The sequence below is a fragment of the Amborella trichopoda genome, chromosome 9, assembly GCF_054954075.1.
Source record: "Amborella trichopoda isolate Santa Cruz 75 chromosome 9, AtrichopodaSantaCruz75HAP2 v2.0, whole genome shotgun sequence".
Taxonomy (NCBI): domain Eukaryota; kingdom Viridiplantae; phylum Streptophyta; class Magnoliopsida; order Amborellales; family Amborellaceae; genus Amborella; species Amborella trichopoda.
In genome coordinates, this window is record NC_142344.1 from 52,879,757 (window position 1) to 52,889,563 (window position 9,807).

At 34.2% G+C, this 9,807-nt stretch overlaps 1 pseudogene; it reads right to left on the minus strand.

The window, feature by feature from the left end:
• Positions 1–5,764: 5,764 nt before the first annotated feature.
• LOC18441559 (phytochrome B1 pseudogene) lies at positions 5,765–6,892 on the minus strand (annotated as a pseudogene).
• Between the last annotated feature and the right edge of the window lie 2,915 nt (positions 6,893–9,807).

The following is a 9,807-nucleotide window of genomic DNA, read 5'->3' on the forward strand; positions in this document are numbered from 1 at the left end:
GAGCTAGACCCACTATGAATGTTTGAGCTAGACCCACCATGCATGCCTATGTCATAACCACCGGCCACTCTAAACCCACGTTCCCTCTGATATTGTTCATGTAAACTCATTATTGTGACCATCTCCAGGTCATTATTATATTACTCTTCTAGGTAATTATTATATTGCTCTTCTAGATGACCTGTTTGATGACGTATATAAACTAGCTATCTCCTCATTCATCCTATGTTTTACAATTTTTTTACCTTTGTTAGCCTTAAGAAATGCCGCCATCTGTTTTTTTACATTATTAGGGCCACTATTGTATGCAGAAACATCTCCCTTAACCTCTGCCAAGTGTTGCTTGAAACGATGTACCCCACTACTTATCACTATTTGGCAGTAATTATAAATAATTTTGTTTTTTTTGTTGGGATCAAGTCTGACCACATGTTGCCATGCAGGGTCTTCTGCAGATCTTGACATGATTCAACTGTTTTAATTTGTAAAAAGTTAAAAATTAACTTAACAGTTCAACAAGAAAAATAATCACCATGTGAAGTGATAATATGTTGGGGTGGTTCATGTAGTTATATTTGTTGTCATTTCTACAACTCAATTATCAAGAACATACATTTTTTGCATTAAAAATTTAATAATAAAATTGAAAAAATGCAAGATAGTATAATTGTCATACATATCACGATTTTTTTACAATGATATTCACTTTAATTCCTCACGAGAATACAATTTAACAACATGTATTTTTTGTGTTCAAAATTTTTAAAAATTGAAAATACATTTGTAATGCAAAACTAAATTAAAAATATAATACAGTTTTGCATTAGAAATATAATAACATGTATGTTTTTGCATAAATATTCTATCAACATGCAATTTTTTCAACAAAACGTTAACAATAAAAATTAAAAATATGGTTTAATACCTCATGATAATCAAAACCTGGTCACTATTTTCACATCTTTTCGAAAATTCACGATTTTTCAAAAAAAATCGATCACGTACTAAAAAAAAAAAACAAAAAAAAACAATTCTTCATAGAGCCACCTAACATTAGTCATTCCAACTCAAAAATGCATTAACAACGAATTAAAAAAAATACAGTTTTGCATTAAAAATATAATAACATGCATTTTTTTGCATAAATCATCTATCAACATACAATTTTTTCAACAAAAAATTTAACAATAAAAATTAAAAATATGGTTTAATACCTCATGATAATCAAAACTTGGTCACGATTTTCACATCTTTTAAGAAAATAATCATTTTTCAAAAAAGTCGATAATGGATAAAATAAAAAAAAAGTACAGCAAACTCAAACAATAAAAATTAAAAATATGGTTTAATACCCCACGATAATCAAAACCTTGTCGCGATTTTCACATCTTTTCGAAAAATCGCAAATTTTTTAAAAATTCGATGATGGATTAAAAAAAATATAAAAAAATAAAAAAAAAATCTGTTATTCACAGAGCCACCTTATATTAGCCATTTCAACTCAAAAATCCACCTCCAAACGAATAAATTGCATCCAATTGAGTACATGTTTTGATAAACAACACTATAAGGAATCAAAACCCTAAGTTATGAACACATTATCATCAATAAATCAAATGAAATCGATTAAATTGAGCAAAAAAAAAAAAAACGCAGTTCTTCACAGACAACAGTCATTGAATCTAAAAAATGAAGCTCAAATTGAATAAATCAGATCAAATTGAATACATATGATTATAAACAAGACTATAACGATTCAAAACCCTAGAAATCTAACACATTATTTGTAATATATCGTGAACAATAGATCGAAACGCGGAAAAAAAAAAAAAAGCAGCAGGATTTTTTTTTCCATAGACATCACTGTGTTCTTCTAAAAACTCAGGTTGTAATTGAGTAAATTAAATAAAATTGAATATGGTAAATGATAAAAGACACGATAAAGATTTAAAACCCTACAAATTTAATTGATTATTTTCAAAATATGAATTGAAATTGATCAAATGGTGGAAAAAAAAAAAACGCAGAGTTCTTTCTTGGTTTTGTGAACCGTGGCTTCAATCTCCAAATTAATCTGTTTTTCTCAAAGATAATCACAAATTCGTAACAGAAATTTCTAATGAACACATTTACGATCAATATGCCTCAAACTTTTCACAGATTCATGCCCTATTTGGCATGAAACAAAATGAAAAGCGGAAACCTTAAAACCCGCAACTTTCAAGATCCAAAAACACGAAATTTTTCCACCATTTAATGCATGAAAAGGCTGAAAAAAGCTGCATAAAGCCTGAATATTCGATCACATAGCAAAAAAAAGAAGAAAATTGATAAAAAAAAAGAAAAAATTTGAGAAAACTTGTGAAGAACACCGTGCAGCCCGTGTTCTTCATGGGACTTGCCGATTCGGTACAGTGAATCGGCGATTCATTGTACAGAATCGCCCAATTCTCTCTGAAATCGGGCGATTCCATGTAAAATACTGGAACCGGTACGGACTGTGCCGATTCCCGAATCGAACCAGACGAGTCCGGTTCGACTCGCCGTTTTTAAAACACTGCCCAAGAATGATGTAATCCTTTTCCAACTCACACTTTTACTTGAGCATTGTACCAAGGCCAGCTCACATTAGATGAATGATTCACAAAGCCAACGTAGTCCTTGCTACTTTATTGCAACACTACCTAAGACACAGCATAGATGATGGGCCCTTACCAAAATAAATGGGGTAACCACTATTCTTAAAAACAAATTGGGGATTTTATATTGGAAAAATGGTTTATGGGTTAGGGGGCGCATAAGAAAGCGTAGAAATGGGCAGGCTTAACCCGGACGGGCCCACCCCGTGACGCCATTAGGTTAACCCGGGGCTACCTTGGCCCTACCGTGCAAGGCCAAAAGTAAATTAAGAAAAAATAAAAGAAAAAACAAGAAAGAGGACTGGTCTGCGCCAAACCAGACCAGCATTGATTCTAGCCCGGCCATCAAGCCACAATTTGCAGCCCAAACCCTCTTTTTTAAGGGTTGGGCAGGACGGGCTGCCTGGCCCATTGTCAGCCCTATGCATAACTGCATTTGCATCCTCCAAGGCATTACATATCCATCTTAAAGATAGTGTGGAGTTGTGGTCTCTCCATGGCAAAGGCAAAATCAATGGTATGATATTTTTCTTGAAAATTATCAATTGTAAATTTATAAATTTATTTTTGCCATATTCATGATGTTCATGTTAACAATTATATATACCTAAAAAATTAGGTCCAAAATCCATCTCAAAATGGATTATGAAGAGGGCATGCATATTTACATATGAGTCCTAGGCCTCACAAAACCTGTCCTTCTATATTCCAAGACCACTTGCCTTGTGTAGAGAAGTGACAGTCGTCCACAATCATTTGCACCCGTCAGATGTTGAATTCAACAATTCTAGCATATAAAGTTTTGCAAATTTTCCTGTAGATTTTGAAATAAGTGAATGAGACAGCCTCAGCCATTGAATTTCACATTCAACAATCAAGATGGATCGTCGTGACTACTTTATAGTTGACTTTGAGAGCTATGTCAATTTATACCCTCAGCTACCAAACTTCACACCTCAAAGCCAGATTGATTATATTTGACTTTAAGCTATGTCAATGTATACTATCAGTTACCAAATTTCACATCTCACAGCCAAGATTGATTATGATGTATTTTTACGAAATATAATTGGTCATTTTTCATATTGTTCCAGAATAAATAGTAGGCATCATCTTTTCTTTTATTCGTAACTGACTCGAAATATGAAATTCTAGATGTTACGATGTGGCATCGCAACCCTAACCATCCAAGCCAAAAGCCCAATCCACAGTGGCCATCATCGTAGACGATAATGGCCTTATTACCATTATTTTGGCGCCTGGGAGAAATCAGTACCTTCACTCTCCAAACTCGGTGTCCAGCAATTGGGACTTTTAAATTACTCAAGGCTGGTATTATTTAAAGGAGAAAGTAAATGCACCAACTCTAACCCACATCTAAACATTGTAGGCCCTCCCAAAACAATCTGTTTTTTCATGCGTAGGGGACCAAAACCCCTTATTAAGCACATGAATGCTAGTTCACCCTAAAAAATTTGGATTTGGAGGTCCACCAATATTCATCGAAATGGACACCTAAATCATGTGTTTAGTGAGCAATTAAGATATAGCAATTTTAAAGCATCGAATTCATTTTTTTTTTCAAAATATTGATGTTCGAGTTCAAGAGAATGGATCTGCAAATTTTTGGGCCCTTTAGTCATTTTTCGAAGGAAAATGCTTTGATAGACTGCCGCCCTATCCAAATAAATACGCCCCACCTCGAAACTCATCAAAGATTATAATTTTGACATAAAAAAACCTTCAAATTGGTAATCTCAACCTTCACCATTATTGTTGTGAAAAAAAACTAGGATTTAAATTCCTAAAAATAATGTATATTATAATACATAATCTAGACTGTCCATTTTGCCCTAAAAATGAGTGTTTATAGATCCGTAAGATCTTGACTATGTTTTTAGCTTCAAATTTCATAGTCGGTGTTGGAAATTTATTTTAGAGCCATGGTGGATATTTCCTCTGCTCAATGTGCTTTCCGGATGAGGTTTTACTTTGTTTTCATAAAGCCTAGGCCTTATAGAAACTACATCCTATTTCAAATGGATTTTGATAATGCGTGGCTTTAGGGCTACTTAAGCCCCACCAAAACTGCTCCCTAAATAAACTAAGGGAAGTGTAGAATGAGAACATTTACCTTTGATACAACGTGGTCACATTAATCTTGACCATTTGATGTGAAATTGGATGGCTACAATTATTTCATTGACCAAGCTCAAACTTCAAATGAAATTTTCTCGAACTTTGTGACACATCCAAGCTTTCAAATTTCACATCAAATGGTTGTAAGCAGTGTTTCAAATAGCGTTAGGCGGTACCTAGTAAAAAAAACCCAAAAAAACCTCAAGGAGCCACATTTCTGCCTCTGGGTGGGGCGTAGTCAGGGCGGCCGCCTAGGTAGGTTCAGGCAAGCACCTAGGCGGGTTCTCGGGCACCTAGGCAGACGTTTAGGGATATCCGCCTAATTTGGTTGCCTAGGCCTGGGAGATGTGCCCAAGCCTTCTGGACCACCTAGACGGTCGCCAAGCACTGGGTAATACGCTTTCTAAAATATTGATTATAAGAAATTGTGACCACCTTGTATCAAATATAAATGATCTCATTGTATATAATTCCATACACTAATTGCCAAGAGTTTTGTGCGGGGGACGCACGCGTCAAACATCTATTTCAAAGAGGGATGTTTTATATTGGTGGTCCCTCTAAAATCTAAAACAGAGGGTATTAAAACACATTAAAAAGTGTTATCATTTATCATTACAATTTATTTTTTATTTTTTATTCATTCTTACCATATGGTGAATTCTTAATTTCCTAAATTTTTAGATCCAAAATCCATCTTATGGTGGACTCATTTAAATCGACGAGGGACACATGAAACCTGCTAAATTAACATAACAAATTCTTTTGTGGCCAGTCTGCCACTCACTTTATTTTAATCATCCACCCAACACTAAGGGGAGCCAAACCAGCAGATCCCATATTACAACACAAGTTATGGGTGGTGGAGTCAAAGAAATCCCTACGGGCCAGATTGGATGTCAAATAAAGTAACTTTCACATTGAAAAGAATTATAATTTTTTCTAATTTTATTTATAATTTTTTTTTTTTTAATTAATTTGTTGGATTGTTTGGATGGCGTGAACATATTAAAATGAGTTTTGCAGAGGGACAAGGCGCTGAAGCAGGGGTGGGTGGGAGGCATATTTGCACTCCTCTCACAATAACATATGCTCTCTCCTCGTACTCGAGGCATGAGGCATATCAGTAGCAGGGTAATGAAGGCCAAGATAGGGCTTAAGATCAGACCGCCTAATCTCAGCAACAACCTCACCAAGCTCATCCTCATGAGACTTATACACCATGACTCTATCATAACCAGTAAATTCTCCAACATCCTCAACCATTGTATCACACAATAAGCCAATATCACCAGCATGAAGAGGTTGGAGCCTCGACATCTCTTACTATAGAGCAAGCAGGGTCCTTTGATCGAGCAGGCTCTAAGTCTATAACAATACCCACATCAATCCTATGGAGAATTGCATAAAAGGGTTTTCCATAATTCTTACAGAGAATCCAAACAGGGTTCAGAAGAGTGATTTCTAGAGCCCTAGCTGCCTTTGCCAGCGATAAAGCACTCGAAGGGGTGAAAAGGGTTCTAACATCAGCACCCACTTTGAGAATTTCAGTCTAGTCCATGCTTGGAGCTGATTGAGGTATTAAATCAAGCATCTCAATGGCGTTTTCACTATAGGCTATGACCCCGAAACTCAATTCTTCAATGGCAATCATGTACCCAAATGGTTGGAGATGACCCCCTCATTGAATTTAGAGAGATAAGCAGTGATTTGTTTTTCAAGAACTGATTCAGTGGTGGACTTGACCGATTGAGAATAATCAAAAGACTTACCTGATTCACCGGATTGCTCAAACACAACATGAAACCTTGTCGATGTGAGAGAGAAAGTTCTGGCGTTTAGAGAGATGGGGCTTCGGTTTTGGGGTGTCTATGTTATTCATGAACAAGTGAGAGAAAGCTCATCAAAAAAAATTCTAAGTGTGATTTGAAAGAGTGAGCGGTTTCTTGTGGGTGGATCAATGGGGAATACAAGCCCCTACTCGTTTATAGAAATAAGTAGCATTTTTTGAATGCATCAGTAGAAATGGAAACCTCTAGTAGCTGAGGCTCAATTGGTGCTACCACCACAACCTCAACCCCATTCCCGAGTGAGTGGGTTAATATGCCTAGCATTTTTCTGTCATCAAAATGACTAGAAGGGATTGCAACGGCTCTTTATAGAAAGTGTTTGCCTTTGTACAAAATCACAATCACTTATAGCCATCATACGTGAAGTCGGGTAATTGAGGATGTGTTACAAAGTTTGAGAAAATAATTTTTTTTAATTTGCACATCTTCAACCGTCACATTCTACATCTAATACAGGTGAGAGTGATTATAAACTTATTATACCGAAATTAAACGGACTTGTTACATACTTTCAAAGACGAGAGCGTTTAGAGTACGGGTTCCACGAAAAAGTAATTCAGTGGACAAAGAAAAAGAGCAGGGATTAAACCAAGGACTACTATCTATGCTATTCAGTTTCACATCCTATGCAATTTGTATCCAATCCGTCTAAAGTTATTGTTTAGGTTCAAGCCATAGTTGGAGAAATTTATCAATATGGCATATGGCATGTTCCCGCCAGAGCATACTGTACAACAACTCCCTCCGTTAAAAAAGTAACTTGGGATTTCATACAAAGTTTGGAATCCAAGTATCATCGTATGATTATCTTTAAGGGCTAAAAATGGATTTGAAGCTCTTGAACACTTAGATTTTGCCATAAAAAAATCATACAGCTCCATTAAGTTTTTGAGGCACATAGAGGTTCCTATTTAAAATTTTCTCCTTTGACCAGGGTTGTTAGGTACTATACGCTGCATTCCCAAAACTTGGGTCCAAAAAGTATTAACATGCGTTTTACCCCGAGGAGTAAATGCACAGTATAGCAGCAAACGTTTATGCCTATTTTAAATACTAAGGCCTCACCTCAAAATCTTATCGAGAAAACACTTCGGACATGGGAAATCTCTATAATGCCTCTAAAGTCAATATCTACCATTGATTATGAAATTTGTAGCTTCAAAAAACATACAAATCTTGTGGATATGTGAACACTTAAAAACAAATGGTCTAGATGATGTGCTATAATAAACATTAGGGCTTATATTTTTTCTTGTTTTTTGTAGCGCCACAATGTTCAACTTTGAGATGATCGATTTGAAGGCTTTCTGGTACTGAAACTGCAATTTTAATTGAGTTTTGAGCTGGACTTTACTTTTGTCCATAAAACCTAAGCTTTATTTTAACCTTTGATCCTAGCCTCTCTATATGTCTATTTCTCTCCAAAATTCTCTCTTTAACACTATGCTTATATCCTTTCTCCCTCCAAAAGTCTCTCTTTAACACTATGCTTATATCCTTTTCTCCCTCACGCATGTTGTTGTTGTTTGTTGTTGTTGGTTCTTGTTATTGTTGATGTTGTTGTTGTAATTATTTTTATTGAAATAATAATTATTGAAATATATTTTATGATAATATTATGCTATTATCTTATTATATTAATATCATATTTATTACTATATAATGATTATAAATATGATATTATAATATTTATATGTAATATTAGTTTCATAATATTTATTATGGAATATCATCAACATTATGAATATTAGTACTATTACACTACTAAAAAAATGATATTTTATTATAATATAATTATTAGAATAAAAGTAATAATTATTATTATTATTTATGACTTTCTATGAAATATGGTCAATATAGTACTATTATATTTGAGTATAATAAAATTATATTGTCAAAACTGGGTTTTACGTTTAGATGAATCAGCAAGGGATTTGTCAGATGAATCGAACAAGGGATTTGTTTTATGCTAGGTTAATCCGGAAGGTACCCAAACAACATTGATCCCTAGACCATGTTTTACAAATACTAAAATTTATATATTCAGAATTTCATGCATAACAAGGTTTTGCAAATACTAGACCCCAAAGGGCCCATAAAGGAGGAAGGAGTTTTATATAGTGTCAGAAGCTAACAGGTGTTTAGCCATAGAGAGGGATTTTAATAGAGAGAAAAATATAGGGTACAATTGAAGTAAAAGGTGCTTAGTGTTAGAGAGGTCTTTCGATAGAGAGAGAAAGAGGGTACAATTGCAGTAAAGAGTGCGCTTAGTGTGCGTGAAAGAGAGAAGGTAAGGGAGAGAGAAAAGAGGCGACGAGAAAGAAAACCTGGAGGGGCAGAACCGAAAAATAACATTGTCCTTTGATGGGATTTATGAGATTAAGTACAGGTTGTTAAAAATTAAATTATAAAACAGAATAAATTAAAGGGTGCGGTTTCTATAGGGTTGCAACATTAAACAATCCAATTAAAATGTACCTTCAAATTTTATCATAACATGTACATGTAATTTTGTTGTAAAATTGTAAAAAATTCTTAAGATTATAGATCTTGATTTTAATTATTTTTGAAGTTTAAAATTTTCAAATAGTTAAAATCAAGATCTATAAATATATGAAAATCTTGAAAATGGACGGCTTAGATAATTTGTTGCAGGATGCACTATTTCTGAGACTCAAAACACTTTTTTATATTATATATTCATACATCTCAATGTCGAGATTATATATTTATAGATCTCAATGTCGAGATGATCAAATAGAGAATTTTTCAACATTAAAACAACCTTTCCGATAGATTTTTTAAGTGCATATGCAATTCTATATTTTAAAGTTGCAACCATATATAAACTTTTTCCTAAATTAAATTTTTTTTTTATATTCATACATCTGGATGTCGAGATGATCCAATAGAGAGTTTTTCAACATTAAAACAACCTTTCCAATAGATTTTTTAGGTGCATCTGTAATTCTACCTTTTAAGGTTGCAACCTTATCAGTTGAACTATTTACTGATGAGTGCTTTTTGATAAATTTCCATCATATCTATCATGGAATCTCATACTATGAGACCATGTACTTACAATACAAAGAGGACACAATCAACTCACCCTGCCAGGAGATATAAAATTCAATGGATCATCACCAAAGAAACAACGAAAATCCCTAGTTTTAAAATGC